At 38.8% G+C, this 26,509-nt stretch overlaps 1 protein-coding gene and 1 long non-coding RNA gene across 4 annotated transcripts in view; one reads left to right on the forward strand and one right to left on the reverse strand.

The window, feature by feature from the left end:
* LOC118896670 overlaps positions 1-8,053 on the forward strand; it is a 38,473-nt gene extending 30,420 nt beyond the window's left edge. Inside the window, exon 3 of the long non-coding RNA XR_005020239.1 lies at positions 6,679-8,053. This is a non-coding gene — a long non-coding RNA (uncharacterized LOC118896670). The remainder of the gene's footprint in view (positions 1-6,678) is intronic.
* NR6A1 (nuclear receptor subfamily 6 group A member 1) overlaps positions 1-26,509 on the reverse strand; it is a 211,771-nt gene that overhangs the window by 147,574 nt on the left and 37,688 nt on the right. The gene's annotated exons all lie outside the window — the stretch shown is intronic.

Below are 26,509 nucleotides of genomic sequence, written 5' to 3' on the forward strand. Positions count from 1 at the left end.
GGTCCTGCCCCCAGATATACAACAGTAAGTTTTGTGGTGGTCAACGGAGGAGGCAGTACGATCAGTGAGTTTTTGCTATCATAAAGTCCAGTATTCAAGGTCTAGCTTGCAACCTTGGCTCCTGGCTATGTAACTTTGGGCAAATCACTTAAGACCCAGTTTTCTCATGAGGTCAAAATACGTTGAGAATTTAAGGAGATAAAAATAAATAAATCCCAGTATACAGTAAGTCCTCAATATATGTTAATTTCTTTCTTATCCTTGCCCTTTAATAATTAAAGTACTACTATAAAACGGGATATCTGATATTTTCAGAATTACAAAATAATACTATTCAAAGCTCTTTTCTCAGATATCCATTTGAGTCTGCTTATATATAAATAACTGCAGCCTCACAATCCTGAAGTTGGTTAGCTCTGCGCTGTACACAAAGCGATTTCTTAAATACTCGTAACTTCAAACAAGGAAAAGAATGTGAGAGGCTCCATCAGCAGTGGTCTCTCAGGCTCATTGGCTCCTGAAACATGGGTGCAGGCTGAAGAAGGGCTGCCAGGGCCAGGACCCAGTCTTCAGAGGACTCCAAGGAACATTCAACGCTGTCGGTGAGTTTGGGATTTGAAAAAACCACCGACCGTTGACTGTACCTTGGGGTCCTTATAGACAACACTATATTTCCTGAAGCAAAGGAGCATGCTGTGCCTTCACATATCACATTAGATCACCAAAACCAGTCCCACCCCCCATCCCCCAAAGGTGGTCCAGTTAATTTTTTAAAAGCTCCCCTCTATTTCTCTTGCCCATTGTTCCTTGCTTTTTGTTGTGTTTTCGACAAACAAGTGTTTCATTTCAACAAGATAAGGAAAGCTCCATGATAATACCTAATGTTTTTAAATGTCTCCTAGAAATAGGCCATTCTGGTGAGAAATTGGATGTAGCAAGAAGAGATTTATTAAAAACATGTATTTCATTTTGGAGTAAAATCCAATTAAGTATTTTACAGCCATTTCTCCCATGTCCCCTCAAAACCTTTAATTAGGGACAAGGAGAGGATTTAATAAGCAAAAATAGCACAGAACTGTCCAATGTCTGCACAGTTCTTAACACATTCTACCTCCAATTACAGTTAATGTGGTTAAGTTCTGACAGCCCCATTAGAATACGAGCTGTTTGAAAGCAGCAACTGCCTCACCATTTCCATCCACACATAAGCTGATTTAAATGTTCGTTAAATTCAAGTAAAAAGTCACGTCTAGAGTCAGAAGGATCTGGGATGAATCTTGGCTCAGAACTCCCTAACTAGCTGTGTGACCCTGGGCAAGTGTCCGAGTCTCAGTTTTCTCATGTATAAAATGGGGGATAATAAGTATCCCTACTTCATAGAGTTTTGAGATTCAATAAGATAATATATAAAGTGCGTTGTATTCCTAGCACACAAAAAATGCTCAATAAATGTAAGCTATTATTATTATTTAATCCAAAGCATAATCTGTGCTAATTTACTTTGAAAGGCACTCGTAATTCTCAGTTCAAAACAGAGAGAAAGAAATAGGATCCTCAGCTCTTGTTTATACCTACCAGTATGCAAGCACTGCCTGTGTAGTCACAGAGCTACCCGTTAGCTTTTCCAAGAGCTCCTTCCCTTCCCTGAACCACAGTTTCTCCATCTTTAAGAATCTCCCAGCTCTACTGTCAATGTTATCTATAATTATGTGGATCCTCAACGGCTGGTTACTAAGAGAGATGCCAGAACCAGACCTCAAAAATCCAGCGTGGAAAAGAAGAGCCAGGAGTTGGGACAGGCCAAGGCAACTCCACCAACTTGAAACACTGATGGCTGCACTCAACATTCATTGCTGTCGGTGGGTTTGACTCTGAATCAACTCACTGATCAATGAATGCAAACTGCGGACCAAACAACCCAAGGGAAGGAAAATCGTGTGTAGAGAATCACCCCAAGTGTATCAGCTACTGTGCTGGGTGGGAGCTGCTGCTGTCTCCAATGTACTGGCTAAAGGCTTTGGTTCTAATACAGAGTAAGCCCTCTAAATTCCTAATATTTTTCTTCCCCCCCACCTTTATCTTTTTAAAAAAACAATGTTCTAGAATTAAGGAAATATTTTATAGAAAGAATAAACATCATACCATATTTTAAAAAACAATGTTTTCATAATTTTTAAATTAAAAAGAATCACATGCTCATTATTTAAAATTCAAATAAGAAATAAAAACTGAAAATCCCTTTCCTCATCATCTGCAATCATTTCCTCAATGGAAATCACCTATAACTATAATAAATCAGTTTAATAACTTGTTTAAAATAATAAATATAATTATAACAAACTATTTGTTGTATTATCTATCATTAAAAGGATAAGTATCATAAGTAAACTAAATATTTATTTTATTTCCTTGAAGACTTTTATCCATGAACATATAAATAGATACATACCACAACTTTGTGGTTTTTTGGAGCATGGCTTAAAACAAAAGCTACCTCATTTTATTTTATTTTATTTTATTTTATTTTATTTTATTTTTTATTTTTTTGGCTGCACCGCATGCCTTGCAGGATTCTCAGTTCCCTGACCAGGGACTGAACCCAGGCCACGGCAGTGGAAGCCCAGAATCCTAACCACTAGGCCAGCAGGGAACTCCCCAAAACTACCTCATTTTATACTTACTCCCACACAATCTGCTTTTTTACTCAGATATACATTACAGATAGCCTTCCACAACAATCTTGTTATATTGTTATATTAACTATACAGTTATATGCCTTAGTATGAACACCCTGGTTATTATTGTTCAAATATATTTAAATATTCTCTTTTGACCGAAACTATAAGGTCCATTCATTCTGACCTTTGCAACCCACATCCCTCAATTAAGAGAAAAAAACAAATGAGATGGGAGATTCACTTCATTTCTCTTAGCAAAAATTTAAATGTAGTATCGACTCTCTGAATCCTTTAAAGTAAGATAAACCACTAAATCTTTCATGATAATGACAGGAAAACAAATGCCTTGGTCATGAATAACTTATCATACACATAAGTCTGAGATAGAAACAGATTCTCATAGCAAAAGTCAAATTAAATAAGGCAGCAGGAGAAGAGGCTTGTCAACTTAGCCTTCTGAAATTTTTTTTCTCAGGGGTAGGAAGGAAGGTGAAGTGCAGTTGTAGTGAGACAAGAACTAAAAAGACAAATCAAAGCCAAAAGAAAAATGCGAAAAATAATGAGAATTGGGACTTCCCTGGTGGCGTGGTGGTTAAGAATCCACCGGCCAATGCAGGGGACACAGGTTCAGGCCCTGGTCCAGGAAGATCCCACACGCCACAGAGCAACTAAGCCCATGCGCCACAACTACTGAGCCCGCATGCCACAACTACTGATCCCGCACGCCTAGAGCCCGTGCTCCGCAACAAGAGAAGCCATCGCAATGAGAAGCCCGCGCACCGCAGCGAAGAGTAGCCCCCACTCTCTGCAACTGGAGAAAGCCCGTGCACAGCAACAAAGACCCAACACAGGCATGCATGCATGCATAAATTTATTTATTTATTTATTTATTTATTTTTTAAAAATGATGAGAATTCAGGAAAAATATGGGGTTCAGGCCAGTGTTTCCCAAACCTGGTTGTACATCAGAATCATCTAGAGTTGCTTTTAAAAATGCAGGTTCCTGAGTTCTACCCCAGGTCAGATGTAGGGCCCTACGATCCATATTTTATTATAACAAGTTCACCAGGTATTTAGAGCCACCGAAGGCTGGTTTGAAGCAAAGCCAAGCCCAGCAACTTAACACTGGATTCTGACCACCACACTTCATGTCATCCACTTCTCAACTATTGCCCAAACTTCTGTGTCACCATCTGATACTGCCACTAGTCTTCTGAGTACAGAAAAATATAGCCATACTTATGTTGCTATTGAGTAACTCTCTTCAGAGTGAATAAAACTTTGCACCATGTTGTGGCAGCCAAACACATCAAATTGTGTCTGATGTTTTATAGAAACAGATGCACTTCAGTTTATGTTCTCTCAAAAACTAAAAACTACCTAAAGAACCTAATGAATGGGACCTTCCCTGGTGGTCCAGTGGTTAAGAATCCGACTTACAACACAGGGGACACAGCTTCGATCCCTGGTCAGGGAACTAACATCCCACATGCCGCAGGGCAACTAATCCCACGCGCCACAACTACTGAGCCTGCATGCCACGACTAGAGAGACTGTATGGTGCAACTACTGAGCCCTCATGCCACAACTAGACAGCCCACGTGCCGCAACTACTGAGCCCATGCTCTGGAGCCCGCGCGCCACAACGAAAGATCCCGCATGCCGCAACGAGGATCCCACATGCCGCAACTAAGACCCGACGCAGCCAAAGTAAATAAAATAAATTTTAAAAAAAGAAAGAAAGCAGCCATTAGAGTTTCTTTTTAAAAAAAAAAGAACCTAATGAATGAACAAGGTTAAATTCAGATGACTGTCCCACCCAAGAAGCCTTTATAGAAATCAAAAACTTTTCTTTCTTTCATACTGGTGGACACATAGGAGGTAATTCACATATTGCTGTTTTTCAGGATGCCATGCATCCTATAGGTATTTATTTTCAACTACCAATTATTTCCAAATTTCTGAAAACATTAGAAAATAATGTCTGACAGGGCTTCCCTGGTGGCGCAGTGGTTAAGAATCCGCCTGCCGATGCAGGGGACATGGGTTCGAGCCCTGGTCCGGGAAGATCCCACATGCCACGGAGCAACTAAGCCCATGTGCACCACAACTACTGAGCCTGCGCTCTGGAGCCCGTGAGCCACAACTGCTGAAGCCCGCACGCCTAGAGCCCATGCTCTGCAACAAGAGAGGACACCGCAGTGAGAAGCCCACGCACCGCAACAAGGAGTGTCCCCCACTCGCCACAACTGTAGAAGGCCTGCGCACAGCAACAAAGACCCAACGCAGCCAAAAAAATAAATAAAAAGAATGTCTGACATGTTCTTTGAGAAACGTACAACTAAACAAGCATGCCATTTATTTACCCAGAGAATCAGTAGTCTCTATATATGCCAATGAAAAAATTACATATTTTAGCCACCAAAATCCTCTATAGTTTCTATTGAATAAAACTAAGTGCTACAGGAAGGGAGAAATTATGTGAGTTTGAGGGTGTTTCCTGCAGACGGGACTTGTAAATAAATACCTGCAACAGAGAAAATATGTGGCATGTATAGTGGACAAGAGCAGAATAGTTCAGAGATTGTTTGGGTGCACTGAAAAAGTAAAAGGACAAATTACAGACAGTCTTGTGAGCCAAGCAGAAAAGTTTAGAATTAGTGCAACAGGAAGCCACTTTAAATGGTTAGCTCTGCAAGGAGATAATGAAAGCAAGACTTTGGGAAGATTCACCAAGCAGATGAAGTAGGAGGAAGGAAGGAGAGATCTGAGACAAAAAGAAATAGAAATCTGTTGCACAAAAGAGCTAAGCTAAAAGGGAGGCAGCAGGAATAGACAGAATGAAAAGGATATCTCAAAAAGGCATTTTAGCTTTTGGTTTTGGTTGCTTTTTGTTTTTCAAATAGATTTTTTTGGGGGGGGGGTACTACGTAGTTACTGAAAAATTCATACAAAAGAGAAAACTAAAGTCCACCAGTTGCCCCCCCGCATCACTCTGTTCAGTGTATTATTCTTCCAGATATTTCAGAGATATTTAAAATATTAATATATGTATTTATATTTAGAGAAAATATCACAAATTACACGTAATTTTCCGTAACCTTTTTTCACTTAAAACATTGTGGCCATCTTTCCAGGTCAAAGGGTTAGAGCCATCTTGTAACTGGCTCAAACAGAAAAGATAGTGACAAAGTTCAAACAGACTGGAAGCAAATATGTTAACAGTTGAAATCTCCAAGTTGTAGAATTAAAGGTGATTTTTAAGTTTATCATTTACAACTCATCTATATCTTCCAAGTGTTTGGCAATAAATATGAACTATTTCTACAATTAAGAAAAATTATTTAAATGCCTTTTTTTAAAAAGCAAAGATTTCTTTTAGATGCAAGATCTACCTATGTTTGGCTGAAAAGCATATGGAAGAATCCACAGAGGGAAAGGAAGAAAAGACGGACTATTTTTATTAAGAAAGGGTGCCTGTAGAAAGCACAGCTGCAGGGACAGTGGAAAGTAAAGGGCTCCAGGTCCATGGTTGAAGTGGTCACTTTGGAGGACAGACACATCAGCCTCAGAGAATGAAAATTACAAAGCAAATTCCAGCCTACTTCTGTTCTCCTCTCAGGCTGTATCTCAATAGGATCCAACTGGGTGATCCCAAATCTTGCAAGGGGCCTGCCATGGAATAGTCATTCCATAAATGGTTGCCAAATGAATTCCCTTATGTTTTATGACACAATTATGTTTATAACTTATGAAACTCCTTGAAGTAAGCATAGGATACCTTCAAACCATCTGTGCCATAAAGTACAGTTCCAACGCAGGTATAATTTTAATATCTACCAGATATCAGGACAAAGCTATCTTGATTATACTTGCTATAGAACCCCTGAATTTACACTGTAGCCCAACTTCCCCTCCTACTCTTCAGACTAACTAAATCTACTGAAAAATACATGCACAATCAATCAAAATCACATGCCCCTTTCTCTTCTCTTCCCAGTACAGTGGGTCCTCCGTATCCAAGATGTGGAGGACCAACGATACTGCACCATTTTATATAAGGGACTTGAGCATCCTCGGATTTTGGTGTCCAAGGAGGATCCTGGAATCAATTCCTGTGGATACCGAGGGACAACTGTAAATAGCTGAGGCAAAACAGTAGAGTAAAAAAGAAATAAATGGTTTGGGATAGTATGGAGTTAGAAAACCTGAATTTAATTCCAATTTCTACCATGGTTATGTGTTCTTGGACAAGTGAGTCACCTCTTAAGCCTTAATTCTCCATGAAAAGAGACTAAGTATACCTCTCCTATCTTCACAGTATTGTTGTGAGGCCTCAGAGAGAGCACAGTGAAAAAATGTGCTGCAAACAGCACACAGCAGTACAGCCCAATGCATCCTGGTCTTTGACGGTACTACTCCATGGCTTATCCCCACTTTTAGTAGATAAGATTCCCTCACTCCCCAAACTCTCACCTACTTGTCAACCAGAAGCACGTATTTGCAAGATGTCTAGCTGAGGTTATTAATCTATAACCTGGGGCTGAATGCAGGCATTCTTCTGTATATATGTGTCACCAGCATAGACAGTCCATCAGAGCCACAATCTATTTATTTAGGTCTTTGTAAACTTCTCTCAGAAATATTTTAGTTTTTAGTGTACAAATCTTACACTTCTTTTGTTAAATTTATTCCTAAGTATTTTATTCTTTTGATGCAATCGTGAATGGAATTGTTTTCTCACTTTCATTTTTGGACCGTTGCTAGCTATAAAAATACAACTGATTTTTGTATATTGATCTGGTATCCTGTGACCTTGCTAAACTCAATTAGTTCTACTTGTTTTGCATTTTTTTTGTGAATTATTTAGGATTATATATAGGATTATGTCACCTATGAATAAAAACAGTTTTAAGACATCCAATTTAGATGCCTTCCTCCCTAACGCCCACATTACTGTACTAGCTAGAACCTCCAGTGAATGTTGAAAAGAAGTAGTAAGAGCACATTCTTACCTACCTTATTCCCAATCTTAGGGGAAAGGTACTTATATTTACCCAATTAAGTATTATGTTAGCTTTAGGCTCTTCATAGATGCCCTTGGTCAAATTGCAGAAGTTGCCTTCTATTCCTAGTTTGTTGGGAGATTTTGATCATGAATGGGTATTGAATTTTGTCAAATGTTTTTCCTGTGTCTACTCAGATGATCATGTGGGGCTTTTTAACCTTTATGTTATTAGACTTATTTTATGGCCCAGAATACTCTTAGAGACTGTTTCATGTGTACTTGAAAAGAATGTATATTCTGCATGGAGTATTCAATAAACGTGAGCTATGGTAAGTTGGTTGATTACTTCTCAATTTGTTATAAGCCTATGGTTATTGTTGATAGTTTTATTCAGCTTTACAGTTGCTTTTTGGGGACAGGCTGTGTTGACCTTCTCACTCACTCATGCCAGAAATGAATCTCCTCCTCAGATATGTTTTTACAAATCTCACAAGTGATAAAATCCTAATCTTGGTGAAGCCAAACAGCTAGTCTGAATTCCAGTCTATTTTCCTGAAATCAGACCCAAGTACCATAACAAACTGCTCAAATACAACTCAATCCCAAAATACACTTAGGAGGAAAAACTTCCTGAGGAAGGCAGAGGAATAAAGTTACTCTGGAATACTGGAATGATTTTCAAATCCCAAAGGCAACAATACAAAAACTTGAATATCAAAGATTTATCTTCAGTTTCCACTACCAAAAGCCCTAACTGTTGGAGTCACTAGTACCTTCTATGTGTGTATACAATCTGAACCAGCCCCAGAGCCAATCATGGCTAGGGCGAGAGTACCTGGACAGCCTCAGATCTTGTCACCAGGTAGGTACTCAAATAGGTGTTATGCAGTGAGGTACACTGAGGGCTACAAGCGGCCCTGGCCACTGCAATTAAGCCATCAGCACGCTTATAACTCCCAGCCAATAACTGAGTGGTTTGAAAGTATCTTTTCTACTTGCCAAACTTCAAGCATCACCTAATGCCTGGATTTTCACTGCAGTTGCCAGATCCCCATCCTTTCCCACCCCAGGGCTAGCAAATAATTCCTAATCAACCATGCCCCTGAATTTGCCCTACCTTTGCACTATCCCTCAAATACCGGACTTAATGGGGAGTGTCTGCAATCTCCATGCTACCTGTTTCCTGACTGAAACTATCATATCAGAAAATTTGTCTGCTCTATTAATATTCTCCTTAGAATGCACCTGCAGCTTCTACTGAATAGTCAGTGGCCATAGCCCCAGGTAAATGGATATCTGGACACCAAGCTGGGTTTATGCTCTTTCCTGAGTATTTAAGATTTGAACACAAATGCTTCAGTTAGTCTGTGTTGAGCATGGGTGCTGGAAAGACATGACAAGGCAGGGCAAATCAGGGGTAGTCATCTTCCATCATGGACACAGAAGCAAAGAGTATCAGTCTGAACGAGAAGTGAAATATGAAACAGAAGCACCAGAGAAGCAGAGATAAGCCTCCACAGAGAGATGGGAAAGAAATCCTGGTCTTGCTCCTTCATGAAATCCAACTGAATGCTCCCTCCTTGGGCCCCAAGAGAAACCCTGTATTTTCCACCAATGTCCCCATTTTAAACTAGCTTAAGGAGAGTGTCTTTCTTACAATTTAACTACTTGAGTCAACACCTCTGGCTTTCCTCCCTTGCTACCAGTCTATATTTCCCAGGCACCAGCACTGTGCACACACTTTCGTGTGTTACTTCACCATAATACAGCTCCCTGTGTTCAACTCATGTTTTTCTGACTATGCCAAGTTTCTTTACAAACCTCTAAGACTAGATCATATTCTCAAAGCTCTAAAGTTTTCTTTGGCTATGATGAACAGGGAATGAAAGGCAGTGTGGTCTTAACCTTTTAGCCTTAGCTTCTCATCTGGGAACTACCACCTACTACATCGGGTTGTGATGGGGATTATAAGGTGAGAATAAAGTGCTTAGCACGGCATCTGACATATGGCAAGCCCCACTAAAGGTAGCTCTTTTCTATAATAGCTTGATTAAACTTGTACATACTGAACAATAGGTAAAAATCATATCACTAATATTTAGGATCTAAATGGCACCAAGTATATCAAGAAAACTAATCAAGAGTAATTCCTGCCAGGCAGCAATCTTTTCACATGACAGCACTACATCACTAACATGTGAGCAGCCGTATCAACTCCCAATCAACATCTATTTGTTCCAAACTTGTTTCTAGTTCCACTGTACTTGTGAAGCTTTTCAAATTACCCTGTTACCTTTCATCTGCATTTGTAGGATCATTTCCACTAATTTACCAATGTTGCTTTTGAGGTTTGTTTGCTCGGTGATATTTTTATCCAAGGTATTTCAAAAGAGAAAACAAAGGTCAGAGGTTGAAACTAACAGGTCAGACTTAACTTATAAAACTTAAGAGAATATATTTTTGGTGAAAGATAATTAAGGGTCAAAATTATCATGATTAGGAAAGGGTGACTAAGGTATTTTAATTTTAAGTTTTTGTCTAACAAAACCTCTCACAAAGAGAAAGAGAGACAGAGAGAAACAAAAGGGACAGAGACTAGATTTCACAGTTAAGATTATCTTGATGAAAATGATGTTTAGGGCCTGGCTTTTATTGCATCTTAGTTATGTTGAAAAATTCTTGGACAACTGAGATGCTGAATAATGCACACACGAAAAAAAATCAACAAAAATCCCAGCACAAAATCATTACATAAAGGATTTTACTTCCTTCTCGATTACCCTTCAACATAAGGAAAAACAATTCCTAGAAGAATCATTTGTTGTTAGACTCACGTAACAAATAATTCTGTCAATAGGACTGATCACATGAGTAGTAATTCTATCAACAGTATTAGAGCCATTATCATAAACATCTGCGCATACATAGTGAAGACACACATTCACACACACAATGGTGAGATTTTGCTTTAAGTCACAGAAGACATACATTTTTTCTATTTCACACCTAGCTCCAAAGGCCCATTGCACTGAGCCTTCTTCTAGCTAGCCTGTGGCTGTTTTCTACCTTCTCCTCCTCCTTCCCAATCTTTTAGCCCCATGATTCTCAAGGTATGAATTTAAAGGATCCTCATGGTATATTAATCCAACTTTCATCCATCTTATGAGGGACTGATGTTCAGTTCATGTCTACTTATGAATAAAGGCTATAAGTAACTTGTTAATGGACTGTCAATAAAATTTGGTGTTTATAAACTAAAAGTAACAAGAGACTCTTTAGCATTCTACTAATAAGCCTGGCTGTCACAAAATGGGTGGCAATGGTGCAAAGATCCTACTGCAAACACACACATAAAATCAACTGGAAATCTTGCCGTTCTCTGAACTCCATTATCACTGTTGAGGGAATTAGTGGTAGTTTTCAATTACTGTTATTCTTGCTTTTTAATCTTCATTATGACTCATTCAGCATCATTGTTTTCAAATTAGTTTGATACATGCTGTGTATCATAGTACACCAACAGTATGCTTATTTAAAAATTTTCTAGTACTGTAATTAGACTTTGACATGTATATGCCATGTTTCAAATACGAACCATACCTCAATTGCTAATGCACATTTATCATCCTCCCTCCAAATTTATTTGCATGTAATAGTCCACTGTCAATGAATTTTCAACTGGAAAGCAGGAATAGGAAGGTTAAGTAGATAATGGGGTCCTGCCTAAGTCAGCTGTGTTCCTAACCTACGTAAGTCACTGAGGTCAAAAAAGTTGGCATCCATTGCCATAATCAAGCAAGCTGCAACAGGCTGCCAGGTCACTCTGCTTCCAGCCTAGTTGTCCTCCCAAACCTTTTCTCTTCTTAACTACTTCAGGGAGCATTAGAAACTCACCCCACCCATCATCTTTTAACTTTCACAGCCTGATAATTCTATTCATAGCTTCTTAGAATCTTACATCCCCTTAAACGACCTTCTTCCTTCACTACTATCTTAAACAAATCCTCGTTCAGGAAAATTTGTGTTCTCCCAATTTCCATTTTTATAAGGGAAACCCACACTTCGACTATAACATTCACAAAAACTCTTCTTCACACCCAGGGAAAGAAGTCTCAGACCCAAGGGACAGCAGGGAGCTATTGATGCCTCTTCTTGCAGTCTCCCTGGAAGTAGATTATCAGCTCTTGGATATAAGAGCACATCCTTCTTGCCCTGACTCCCCAAACTCAGATCTCTTTGCATTAACGGTCAGCTCTATCACCTTTCCCCCCCATCCCCCAATATTCAAAAAAAAAAGCAACTGGATAGCCACTGAATAAGCCAAGATTTTGAAGTTTGAGAGGCAATGGAAGGAAGGCAGCAGAATGGATTCCCATATAATATTAATTAGAGTTTCCAAACATGCTCTTAGAATGAGCTAAAGGCTCACTCTGTCTCTCATATCTTGAGGGCTAGCAGTATTACTTTTCAGAAAATCTTGGTTTTCTGTTCCGTTTAATTATGAGTTTTACAAGCATTGTTTTCCGTTTTTCGGTCTGATTGCTTGCTCTTGGCTCTTCAGTTAGGGCCTGTTGCCACCTAGTGGACTAAGTGGGAATAAATGCCAATACATCATCACAGCCTCCCACCACTGTGCTCTCAGAAGAGACCACTAGATGGAGACTTCAAATTTGAAGCAGAAGGAGAGTGCCTAAACCTATCTAGAAAACCAGTTAGTTGGTGTAAGACTACACAAAAACTAATAAAAACTCACACAAGTAAAAGCGAACGTGTCCAAAATGACACTGAGGTTAAGGATATAGGCTTTGACTCTTTTGAACATAATCACAAAAATCTACAATAAATATTACCAAGTTGAATTACCAAGACTCCACGTTCCCAATGCAGAGGGCCCAGTTTCGATCCCTGGGCAGAGAACTAGATCCCACATGCATGCTGCAACTAAGAGTTCACATGCCACAACTAAGGAGCCCACCTGCTGCAACTAAAACCCAGTGCAACCAAATAAATAAATAAATAATTTTTTAAATCCACAGTTTTTGAAACATACATAACTTAAAACAAAACAAAACAAACAAACAAAAAAAACAATGTGGCATAAAGACAGACATATAGACAAAAGAAACAGAACAGCAAGCCCTGAAATAAGCCCTCACCTATATGGTCAATGACTGTCAACAAGGTTGCCAAGACTATTCAATGAGGAAAGGACCATCTTTTCAACAAACAGTGACGGCAAAACTGAATATCCACATGCAAAAGGATGAATGTGAACGTCATCTTATACCATATTATACAAAAAATAACTCAAAATAGATCAAAGACCTAAATGTAAGACATAAAACTTTTAGAGGAAAACAAAGGGGAAAAGCTTCCTGGCATTGGATTTGGCAATGATTTCTTGGCTATGACACCAAAGGCACAGACAACAAAAGAAAAAATAAGTAAATTGTACTACATCAAAATTTAAAACATCTGTATATGAAAGGACACAATCAACAGTGAAAAGGCAATCATAAATTGGGAGAAAATATTTGCAAATCATATATCTGATAAGGGGTAATATCCATAATATATAAAGAAATCTTAAAACTAAAAAAACAAAAAACAAAATAACAACAACAAAAAACCTGATTAAAAGATGGACAAAAGACTTAAATAGGTACTTCTCCAAAGATGATATACAAATGGCCAATAAGCACATGAAAATACATTCAACAGAATTAATCATTAGAGAAATACAGATCAAAACCACAATGAGATACTATTGGGTGTGTGTGATACTATCAAAAACACAGAAAATAGGAGGATGCAGAAAAATCAGAACGCTTGTACACTGCTGCATGGGATTGTAAAATGATAGAGCCACTGTGGAAAACAGTATGGTGGTTCCTCAAAAAATTAAAAATAGAATTACCATATGATCCAGCAATTCCAGTTCTGGCTATATACCCAAAAGAACTGAAAATAGGGACTTGAAGAGCTATTTGTACACTCCATATTCATAGCAACATTATTCACAACATCACAAGAGCTAAAAGCTATAAGCAACCCAAGTATCCATCAACAGATGTATGGATAGACAAAATGTGGTACATAACAAACAATGGAATATTAGTCCATCCCAAAAAGGAAGGAAATTCTGACATGCTACAACATGGATCAACCTTGAAAACAGTATGGTAAGTGAAAGAAGTCAGCCAGAAAGGGACAAATACAGCATGACTCCACTTATATGAGATACCTAAATTAGCCAAATTCATAGAGACAGAAAGTAGAATGGTGGGTGCCGGACTCTGGAGAATGGGGAAATACTGTTAATGGTTACAGGTTCATTTTTGCAAGATAGAAAGAGTTCTGTGGATGGATGGTGGTGATGGTTTCATAACAATACTAGTGTGGTACTTAACGGCACTAAACTGTACACTTAAAAAATGGTTAAGATAATAAATGTTTTGGTCTGTATATTTCACCACAATTTTTAAAAATAAATAAGAAAAAAACTATTGCTAACATCATACTTGATAGTGAAATATTGAACTCTTTCCCTCTAAGATCAAAAACAAGAATGTCATCCTCAACATTTTTATCTACTATTGGAATGCAAATCTTAGCCAATGCCATAAGGTAAGAAAACTAAAAGTCATAAACATTAAAAAGGAAGAAGTAAAATTGTCTTTATTCATAGCTGTACACATAAAAAGTCCCAAAGAATTTATTTTTAAAAGATACTAGAACTAGTAAACAAATTTAACAATGTTGTATGATACAATCTCAATATACAAAAAAACCGGCATTTCTATATACTAGCAACAAACAATTGGAAAATAAAATTTTAAAATAATACCATTTACTACAGCATTAAAAAAACATATTACTTAGGGATAAATTTAAAGAAAGATGCACAAGATCTCAACACTAATCTTTTAAAAACATCACTGAGAAAAAATAAAGGAGTTCTAAATAAGTGGGAAAATATACTGCATTCATAGATTAGAAGACTCAATTCTAAAATGACAACTCATTTGAATGACAACTCAATGAAATCCAATCAAATCCCAGCAGGCTTTTCACTAAAAAAAAAAAAAAAAAATTTTTTTTTGATGAGCTGATTCTAAAATGTAAAACGAAATTAAAACAAAACCAAACAAAACCCTAGAATAGCCAAAACAGCTAAAACAACTTTGAAAAGGAAGAATGGAGTTGGAGGACTAACACCATCCGATTTCAAGATTTACTATACAACTAGAGTATTCAAAACATTGTGGTATTAGTGAACACATAAGTAGGTTAATGGAAGAAAACAGAGTCTACAAGTAGATCATACATATAAAGATCAAATTATTTTTCAGCAAGTGCATCAAAAATTCAAGGAGGGGGCTTCCCTGGTGGCGCAGTGGTTGGGAGTCCGCCTGCCAATGCAGGGGACACGGGTTCGAGCCCTGGTCTGGGAAGATCCCACATGCCACGGACCGGCTAGGCCCGTGAGCCACAACTACTGAGCCTGCGCGTCTGGAGCCTGTGCTCCGCAACAAGAGGGGCCGCGATAGTGAGAGGCCCGCGCACCGCGATGAAGAGTGGCCCCCGCTCGCCACAACTAGAGAAAGCCCTCGCACAGAAACGAAGACCCAACACAGCCAAAAAAATAATAAATTAATTAATTAATTTAAAAAAAAAAAAAAAATTCAAGGAGGAAAGTCTTTGGTCAACAAATAGTGCTGAAACAAATAAATATTCACATAAAAAGACTTTGATTCCTATCTTACACCATACAAAAAAAATTAACTTGAATAAAGCTAAACCATAAAGTTTCTAGTAGAAAACATAGACAAATACCTTTGCAATCTCAGGTTAGGCCAAGATTTCTTAGGGAGGATACAGAAAGAATTAATCATAAAAGAAAAAAATTAATAAATAGAACTTCAAAAAAATGTAAAACTTCTGCTAATCAAAAACCATGTCAGGGCTTCCCTGGTGGCACAGTGGTAGAGAATCTGCCTGCTAATGCAAGGGGACACGGGTTCGAGCCCTGGTCTGGGAAGATCCCACGTGCTGCGGAGCAACTAGGCCCATGAGCCACAACTACTGAGCCTGCACATCTGGAGCCTATGCTCCGCGACAACAGAGGCCACGATAGTGAGAGGCCCGCGCACTGCGATGAAGAGTGGCCCCCGCTTGCCGCAACTAGAGAAAGCCCTCGCACAGAAACGAAGACCCAACGCAGCCAAAAATAAATAAATAAATAAATAATTTTTTTTTTAAAATCATGTCAATAAAGTAGAAGAGAAACCCACAGATTGGGAGAAAATATTCACAACATATATATATATGATGAAGGACTTGTATCATAATAAAAAATATCCACAACTCAATAACAGGACAAAGAACACAATTTTTTTTAATTATCAAAAGACTTTGAATAGACACTTCTAAAAGACAAAATATGAATGGCCAATAAGGGTATGAAAAGATAATCAATATAAATAGTCATCAGGGAAATGCAAATTAAAGCCACATCAGGGGGCTTCCCTGGTGGCGCAGTGGTTGAGAATCTGCCTGCCAATGCAGGGGACATGGATTCAAGCCCTGGTCTGGGAAGATCCCACATGCCGTGGAGTAACTAGGCCTGTGAGCCACAATTACTGAGCCTGCGCATCTGGAGCTTGTGCTCCGCAGCAAGAGAGGCCGCGATAAGGAGAGGCCCGCGCACCGCGATGAAGAGGGGCCCCCACTTGCCGCAACTACAGAAAGCCCTCGCACAGAAACGAAGACCCAACACATCCATAAAATAAATAAATAAATAAATAAATAAATAAGAGATTAACCAAGATGGCGGAGTAGAAGGACGTGCTCTCACTCCCTCTTGCGAGAACACCAGAATCACAACTGGCTGCTGGACAATCATCGACAGGAAGACACTGGACTTCACCAAGGAGGATACCCCACGTCCAAGGACAGAGGAGAAGCCACCGTGAGACGGTAGGAGGGGCGCAATCAGAGTAAAATCAAATCCCATAACTGCTGGGTGGGTGACTCACAGACTGGCGAACATTTATACCACAGAAGTCCACTCACTGGAGTGAAGGTTCTGAGCCCCACGTCAGGCTTCCCAACCTGGGGGTCTGGCAACGGGAGGAGGAATTCACAGAGAATCAGACTTTGAAGCCTAGTGGGAATTGATTGCAGGACTTCGACAGGACTGGGGGAAACAGAGACCCCACTCTTGGAGGGCACACACGGGATAGTGTGCGCATCGAGACCCAGGGGAAGGAGCAGTGACCCTGGGGGAGACTGAACCAGACCTACCTGCTAGTGTTGGAGGGTCTCCTGCAGAGGCGGGGGCTGGCTCTGTTTCACAGTGGGGACAAGGACACTGGCAGCGGAGGTTCTGGGAAGTACTCCTTGGCGTGAGCCCTCCTAGAGTTTGCCATTAGCCCCACCAAAGAGCCCAGGTAGGCTCCAGTGAGGGGTTGCCTCAGGCAAAACAACCAACAGGGAGGGAACCCAGCCCCACCCGTCAACAGTCAACTGGATTAAAGTTTTACGGAGCTCTGACCGCCACAGCAACAGTCAGCTTTAGCCACCACCAGAGCCTCCCATCAAGCCTCTTAGATAGCCTCAACCACCAGAGGGCAGACAGCAGAAGCAATAAAAACTGCAATCCTGCAGCCTGTGGAACAAAAACCACATTTACAGAAAGACAGACAAGATGAAAAGACAGAGGGCTATATACCAGATGAAGGAACAAGAAAAAACCCCAGAAAAACAACTAAATGAAGTGGAGATAGGCAACCTTCCAGAAAAAGAATTCAGAATAATGATAGTGAAGATGATCCAAGACCTCGGAATAAGAATGGAGGCAAAGATTGAGAAGATGCAAGAAATGATTAACACGGACCTAGAAGAATTAAAGAACAAACAAACAGAGATGACCAATACAATAACTGAAATGAAAACTACACTAGAAGGAATCAATAGCAGAATAACTGAGGCAGAAGAACGGATAAGTGACTTGGAAGACAGAATGGTGGAATTCACTGCTGCGGAACAGACTAAAGAAAAAAGAATGAAAAGAAATGAAGACAGCCTAAGAGACCTCTGGGACAACATTAAACACAACAACATTCGCATTATAGGGGTCCCAGAAGGAGAAGAGAGAGAGAAAGGACCCGAGAAAATATTTGAAGAGATTATAGTCGAAAACTTCCCTAACATGGGAAAGGAAATAGCCATCCAAGACCAGGAAGCACAGAGAGTCCCATACAGGATAAACCCAAGGAGAAACACGCCGAGACACATAGTAATCAAAGTGGCAAAAGTTAAAGACAAAGAAAAATTATTGAAAGCAGCAACGGAAAAACAACAAATAACATACAAGGGAACTCCCATAAGGTTAACAGCTGACTTCTCAGCAGAAACTCTACAAGCCAGAAGGGAGTGGCATGATATACTTAAAGTGATGAAAGGGAAGAACCTACAACCAAGATTACTCTACCCGGCAAGGATCTCATTTAGATTTGATGGAGAAATCAAAAGCTTTACAGACAAGCAAAAGCTAAGAGAATTCAGCACCACCAAACCACCTCTACAACAAATGCTAAAGGAACTTCTCGAAGTGGGAAACACAAGAGAAGAAAAGGACCTACAAAAAAAAACCCAAAACAATTAAGAAAATGGTCATAGGAACATACATATCGATAATTACCTTAAACGTGAATGGATTAAATGCTCCAACCAAAAGACACAGGCTTGCTGAATGGATACAAAAACAAGACCCATATATATGCTGTCTACAAGAGACTCACTTTAGACCTAGGGACACATACAGACTGAAAGTGAGGGGATGGAAAAAGATATTCCATGCAAATGGAAATCAAAAGAAAGCTGGAGTAGCTATACTCATATCAGATAAAATAGACTTTAAAATAAAGAATGTTACAAGAGACAAGGAAGGACACTACATAATGATCCAGGGATCAATCCAAGAAGAAGATATAACAATTATAAATATATATGCACCCAACATAGGAGCACCTCAATACATAAGGCAACTGCTAACAGCTATAAAAGAGGAAATCGACAGTAACACAATCATAGTGGGGGACTTTAACACCTCACTTACACCAATGGACAGATCATCCAAAATGAAAATAAATAAGGAAACAGAAGCTTTAAATGACACAATAGACTAGATAGATTTAATTGATATTTATAGGACATTCCATCCAAAAACAGCAGATTAAACGTTCTTCTCAAGTGCGCACAGAACATTCTTCAGGATAGATCACATCTTGGGTCACAAATCAAGCCTCAGTAAATTTAAGAAAATTGAAATCATATCAAGCATCTTTGCTGACCACAACGCTATGAGATTAGAAATGAATTACAGGGAAAAAAACACAAACACATGGAGGCTAAACAGTACGTTACTAAATAACCAACAGATCACTGAAGAAATCAAAGAGGACATCAAAAAATACCTACAGACAAATGACAATGAAAACACGACGACCCAAAAGCTATGGGATGCAGCAAAAGCAGTTCTAAGAAGGAAGTTTATAGCTATACAAGCCTACCTCAAGAAACAAGAAAAATCTCAAGTAAACAATCTAACCTTACACCTAAAGAAACTAGAGAAAGAAGAACAAACAAAACCCAAAGTTAGCAGAAGGAAAGAAATCATAAAGATCAGAGCGGAAATAAATGAAATAGAAACAAAGAAAACAATAGCAAAGATCAATAAAACTAAAAGCTGGTTCTTTGAGAAGATAAAATTGATAAGCCATTAGCCAGACTCATCAAGAAAAAGAGGGAGAGGACTCAAATCAATATAATCAGAAATGAAAAAGGAGAAGTTACAACAGACACCACAAAAATACAAAGCATCCTAAGAGACTACTACAAGCAACTCTATGCCAATAAAATGGACAACCTGGAAAAAATGGACAAATTCTTAGAAAGGTATAACCTTCCAAGACTGAACCAGGAAGAAACAGAAAATATGAACAGACCAATCACAAGTAATGAAATTGAAACTGTGATTAAAAATCTTCCAACGAACAAAAGTCCAGGACCAGATGGCTTCACAGGTGAATTCTATCAAACATTTAGAGAAGAGCTAACACCTATCCTTCTCAAACTCTTCCAAAAAATTGCAGAGGAAGGAACACTCCCAAACTCATTCTATGACGCCACCATCACCCTGATACCAAAACCAGACAAAGACACTACAAAAAAAGAAAATGACAGACCAATATCACTGATGAATACAGATGCAAAAATCCTCAACAAAATACTAGCAAACAGAATCCAACAACACATTAAAAGGATCATACACCACGATCAAGTGGGATTTATCCCAGGGATGCAAGGATTCTTCAATATATGCAAATCAATCAATGTGATACACCATATTAACAAATTGAAGAATGAAAACCATATGATCATCTCAATAGATGCAGAAAAAGCTTTTGACAAAATTCAACACCCATTTATGATAAAATCTCTCCAGAAAGTGGGCATAGAGGGAACCTACCTCAACATAATAAAGGCCATATATGACAAACCCACAGCAAACATCATTCTCAACGGTGAAAAACTGAAAGCATTTCCTCTAAGATCAGGAACGAGACAAGGATGTCCACTCTCACCACTATTATTCAACATAGTTCTGGAAGTACTAGCCATGGCAATCAGAGAAGAAAAAGAAATAAAAGGAATACAAATTGAAAAAGAAGAAGTAAAACTGTCACTGTTTGCAGATGACATGATACTATACACAGAGAATCCTAAAACTGCCACCAGAAAACTGCTAGAGCTAATTAATGAATTTGGTAAAGTTGCAGTATACAAAATTAATGCACAGAAATCTCTTGCATTCCTATACACTAATGATGAAATATCTGAAAGAGAAATTATGGAAACACTCCCATTTACCACTGCAACAAAAAGAATAAAATACCTAGGAATAAACCTTCCTAGGGAGACAAAAGACCTGTATGCAGAAAACTATAAGACACTGATGAAAGAAATTAAAGATGATACCAACAGATGGAGAGATATACCATGCTCTTGGATTGGAAGAATCAACATTGTGAAAATGAGGGCTTCCCTGGTGGCGCAGGGGTTGAGAATCTGCCTGCCAATGCAGGGGACACGGGTTCGAGCCCTGGTCTGGGAAGATCCCACATGCTGCGGAGCAACTAGGCCCGTGAGCCACAACTACTGAGCCTGCGCGTCTGGAGCCTGTGCTCCCAACAAGAGAGGCCGCGATAGTGAGAGGCCCGCACACCGCGATGAAGAGTGGCCCCCGCTTGCTACAACTAGAGAAAGCCCTCGCACAGAAACGAAGACCCAATGCAGCAAAAATAAATTAATTAATTAATTAATAACATTGTGAAAATGACTATACTACCCAAAGCAATCTACAGATTCAATGCAATCCCTATCAAATTACCAATAGCATGTTTTACAGAACTAGAACAAATCATCTTAAAATTTGTATGGAGACACAAAAGACCCCGAATAGCCAAAGCAGTCTTGAGGGAAAAAAACGGAGCTGGAGGAATCAGACTCCCTGACTTCAGACTATACTACAAAGCTACAGTAATCAAGACAATATGGTACTGGCACAAAAACAGAAACATAGATCAATGGAACAGGATAGAAAGCCCAGAGACAAACCCACGCACCTATGGTCAACTAATCTATGACAAAGGAGGCAAAGATATACAATGGAGAAAAGACAGTCTCTTCAATAAGTGGTGCTGGGAAAACTGGACAGCTACATGTAAAAGAATGAAATTAGAATACTCCCTAACACCATACACAAAAATAAACTCAAAATGAATTAGAGACCTAAATGTAAGACTGGACACTATAAAACTCTTAGAGGAAAACATAGGAAGAACACTCTTTGACATAAATCACAGAAAGATCTTTTTTGATCCACCTCCTAGAGTAATGGAAATAAAAACAAAAATAAACAAATGGGACCTAATGAAACTTCAAAGCTTTTGCACAGCAAAGGAAACCATAAACAAGATGAAAAGACAACCCTCAGAATGGGAGAAAATATTTGCAAACGAATCAACGGACAAAGGATTAATCTCCAAAATATATAAACAGCTCATTCAGCTCAATATTAAATAAACAAACACCCCAATCCAAAAATGGGCAGAAGACCTAAATAGACATTTCTCCAAAGAAGACATACAGACGGCCACAAAGCACATGAAAAGATGCTCAACATCACTAATTATTAGAGAAATGCAAATCAAAACTACAATGAGGTATCACCTCACACCAGTTAGAATGGGGATCATCAGAAAATCTACAAACAACAAATGCTGGAGAGGGTGTGGAGAAAAGGGAACCCTCTTGCACTGTTGGTGGGAATGTAAATTGATACAGCCACTGTGGAGAACAATATGGAGGTTCCTTAAAAAACTAAAAATAGAATTACCATATGACCCAGCAATCCCACTACTGGGCACATACCCAGTGAAAACCGTAATTCAAAAAGACACATGCACCCGAATGTTCATTGCAGCACTATTTACAACAGCCAGGTCATGGAAGCAACCTAAATGCCCATCGAACAGACGAATGGATAAAGAAGTTGTGGTACATATATACAATGGAATATTACTCAGCCATAAAAAGGAATGAAATTGAGTCATTTGTTGAGATGTGGATGGATCTAGAGACTGTCATACAGAGTGAAGTAAGTCAGAAAGAGAAAAACAAATATCGTATATTAACGCATGTATGTGGAACCTAGAAAAATGGTACAGATGAACCGGGTTGCAGGGCAGAAGTTGAGACACAGATGTAGAGAACAAACGTATGGGCACCAAGGGGAGGAAAACTGTGGTGGGGTGGGTATGGTGGTGTGCTGAATTGGGCGATTGGGATTGATATGTATAAAGTGATGTGTATAAAATTGATGACTGATTAAAAAAAAAAAAAAGCAAAAAAAAATAATAAAAATCAAACTCATTAAAAAAAAAAAAAATCTCCCAACAAACAAAAAGCCCAAGACTAGGTGGCTTCACAGGCGAATTCTATCAAAAAAACAAAAAAACAAAAAAAACAAAACAAAAACCACATCGGTCCCATTACCTGCTCACTACAATAACTAAAATTTCAAAGTTGGCAACACCAAACACTTACAAGGATGTGGAACTATTAGAACTCATACTACTGGAATTGTAAAATGTACAATTTGGAAAACTGGCAATTTCATTAAAAGTTTAACATACATCTACCATCTGACCCAACAATTCCTAGATACGTTTAGAGAAATTAAAATATATCCACAAAAACCTTGTACAAGAATTTTCATAGCTGCTTTATCATAATAGTACAAAACTAGAAACAGCCCAGGTATCAACAGATGAATAGATCAACTATGATACAGTCAATTGAATACTACTCAGTAATAAAAAGAAATGAATTACTAACACCTGCAACAACATGGATGAGTCTCAAACATTATGCTGAAAAACACTAGACACAATAAAGCACATGTTGTATGATTCCATCTATAAGACATGTCAGAACAGACAAACTAATCTATCATGACAGAAATCCGAAGTTATTGCTTCTTGGGGCAGAATAGTGGGATCAACTGAGAAAAAGCATAACGGAATTTTCTGAAGGGATGGCAATGTTCTATATCTTGATGAAACATGAATTACAAGGGTACATGCATTTGTGAAAACTGCTTGAACGTTACACTCAATATCTGTGTGTTTCACTGTATGTAAATCATACCACTATTTTAAAAAGATAAAAAGTACACTGGCTTTGGAATCACACAGGCTTCAGGTCTGCCACTTGGCAGCTCTGCGACCTTAGCCAAGTGTTAAACTGTCAGTTTCCTTATCTGTAAAATGGGGAGAACAAGAGTTGAGAACAACTTCATAGAGTTGAAAGAATAAAGGAGACAATGTTTTAAAACCATTAGCATACAGTAAATGCTCACTAAATATTAGCCCAAAAAGTTAGAAACCCTTCATCATATATTTCAGCAACGAAGAAACATGCAGTAACAGCTAGAGCAGCTAAATACTTGGCAATTCACATATACTATCTAACTTGTTTTTAAAAACAACCCCTAATAGGGATTATTACTGTTTTATGCATGAAGAAACTGACCTTCACAGGTTGCCTATGGTCACTTAGCAAGGACTGGCAAAAACCAAGATGCAAACTCTCATGTTCTTTCCACTGCACCACACCGTGTCCATTAGGGTCACTTTCAGCAACATGACCTGCAACTGCCAGGACAGCACAATTCATATGAGAAGCTTACTTAAGGCTCCCTACATTCTTGATAGCAGGGTAAAAAGGAGGCCAATTCTGATAGCTTGATTAGTGAATGGAGGCAGGGCTGCAAGCAGAAGCCTGAAAATGCTGCTGTAAGCTTTTACCCTGTTTTTTGGCTTCAAGATGGTTCCTGATACTTGAGGATACAGGTTCCCATTCCTTAGAGCAATTTCAAGATAAGAGAATTCTGAATGTAAAATCTATCATCTAAATGGGAAGCTGTAGCCTGGGTGACTCAATTTGACAGAATAGTTTGGAAGCTTGGCAGCTGAAATGAGAGCCACAGATTTTTAAAAAAATATGTATCTCATTTCTTAATACAGGAGCCTTGTTAAAAAAAATTAAGGGATAAAACCTGGTGGTCCAGTAGTTAGGACTCCGCACTTCCACTGCCGGGGGCCCAGGTTCAGTCTCTGGTCAGGGACCTAAGATCCCACAAGCCGCGGTGTGGCCAATAAATTAATTAATTTATATAAATTAAAACAGAAATAGTGAAAGTTACTCTGTGATACCACCTGCCCAAAGAAATCACTGTTAACTGTTCAGTGTATCTTCTTCCAGACTAAAATTTACCTTCTCCTTAACGATTCTATAGTATTCCATTACATGGATAACTATAATCCATTTTAGTCCCCTATTAAACTTTTGAGCTGTTCCTTTTTTGCTATTACAAATGCTGAAAAGAGTATCTGTGAATATACATTTTGCACAACTTTCATTTCTTATAGGATAAATAACCAGATGTACTAACGGCTAAATCTGCAAATTTAAATTTAAAAATTTTTAATTTTAAACTGCTAAATCTACAAGAATAAACCCGAACATTTTTAGTTGACAGATATTGTTAGATTATACTCACAGACTTCCCATTTTCCCACACCTTCATCTGCACTGTTAATTATCATTTTTTAATGTACGAACTGCAAACTCAAATGCCTAGAGAAGACTGGAAGGAAACATAAATGGATGAAGGAGGCCATGTGGGTTTGTGACAAACCTGAGTGTGCATGCTCATTTAAAGAGGGCAGCCACTACTCTGTTCCAGCCAACAGATGCCATGTATCAACAGAAATCCAGGCCCAGTGCTGGACCATCCAATTTATCAAGAAGGCCAGAAATGGAAATTTTTATGAAACTCTTGCAGGTTTTAAATGTTGACAACTAACATGCTTTTATTTAAACATCCAGTTAGTCAAACAAAATACATCTATAAGCCAGACTACATTTAGCACATGGAATTTTGTGCTAAGGTGAAAACAATATAACACTATTTTCACTGTGAATCTTATTATTCATGCAGTTTATCCTTTCCTATGCTTATCAACAGAGGATATATCTATTCAATTTTGGTTCATACTGTCAGCACCCTTCAAAGAAAGATGCTTATCTTTTCTTTCAGATTCAAATCTACAACAACAAATACTGGACCAACAAAAAAAGGATATGTAACTTCAGATACAGAAGCTAAGAGTCTTAACTGACCTGTATGCCCAGAAAAGGCTTATGAAGACTCATTGGGAACTGAATTGCTATACTCTCCTCAACATACTTAGAGAACCCCAAGATTTTGAGAGAAAACACCAATTTGTAAAACTATGTATATCTGAAGAGAGTGGCTTTAATAATCCAGGGTTTCCCTCCATTACCTAATACATTTGCCTAACAGCAAATTTTCTCCTTGGTGAGACATCAGAAAAGGAAGAGAAGAATTCCCACACATCCACTTCGTTATCATATACTAAATGTAAACAACCACTTTCAGCTTTTTTTTTTTTTTTAATTTATTTTTATATTTATTTTTGGCTGTGTTGGGTCTTTGTTTCTGTGCGAGGGCTTTCTCTAGTCGTGGCAAGCGGGGGCCACTCTTCATTGCGGTGCGCAGGCCTCTCACTATCGCGGCCTCTCTTGTTGCGGAGCACAGGCTCCAGATGCACAGGCTCAGTAGCTGTGGCTCACAGGCCCAGCTGCTCCGCAGCATGTGGGATCCTCCCAGACCAGGGCTCGAACCCGTGTCCCCTGCATTGGCAGGCAAACTCTCAACCACTGTGCCACCAGGGAAGCCCCAGCTTTTTTTAAAAAATGAATTAAGGCACAGGTTTATAGGAATCCTTCTCTGTTCTCAAAATGTTACTGCAATACTGGTCCCACAGAAATAATTTCAGCAACCTATCTAATTTCAGAGTTTCTTCTCACTCCTTCTTAGTCATCCATTGCATATCTCCAGACCCAGATGTTCAAGCATTCCCTGAACCCACCATAGATAATGGCAGAGATCCATGACTATCCAAGGATCCAACAAGAGCCTTTGAATGCAACTATCTTTTCATCAATTGTAAACAAGTCCTAAACTCTTGGCTCCATAGGGAGTCTCTATCAAGTCAGTATAAACTCTGAAATAGGGGCAAAGGTCAAGGGGATGAAGCTCAGCCTAAACTCTGGATCTCATCCCACCCCCACCCTGTTCAAAAGAATTCTTATCAGAAAGGAACTC

This window comes from Balaenoptera musculus, chromosome 6 (assembly GCF_009873245.2).
Source record: "Balaenoptera musculus isolate JJ_BM4_2016_0621 chromosome 6, mBalMus1.pri.v3, whole genome shotgun sequence".
NCBI lineage: Eukaryota > Metazoa > Chordata > Mammalia > Artiodactyla > Balaenopteridae > Balaenoptera > Balaenoptera musculus.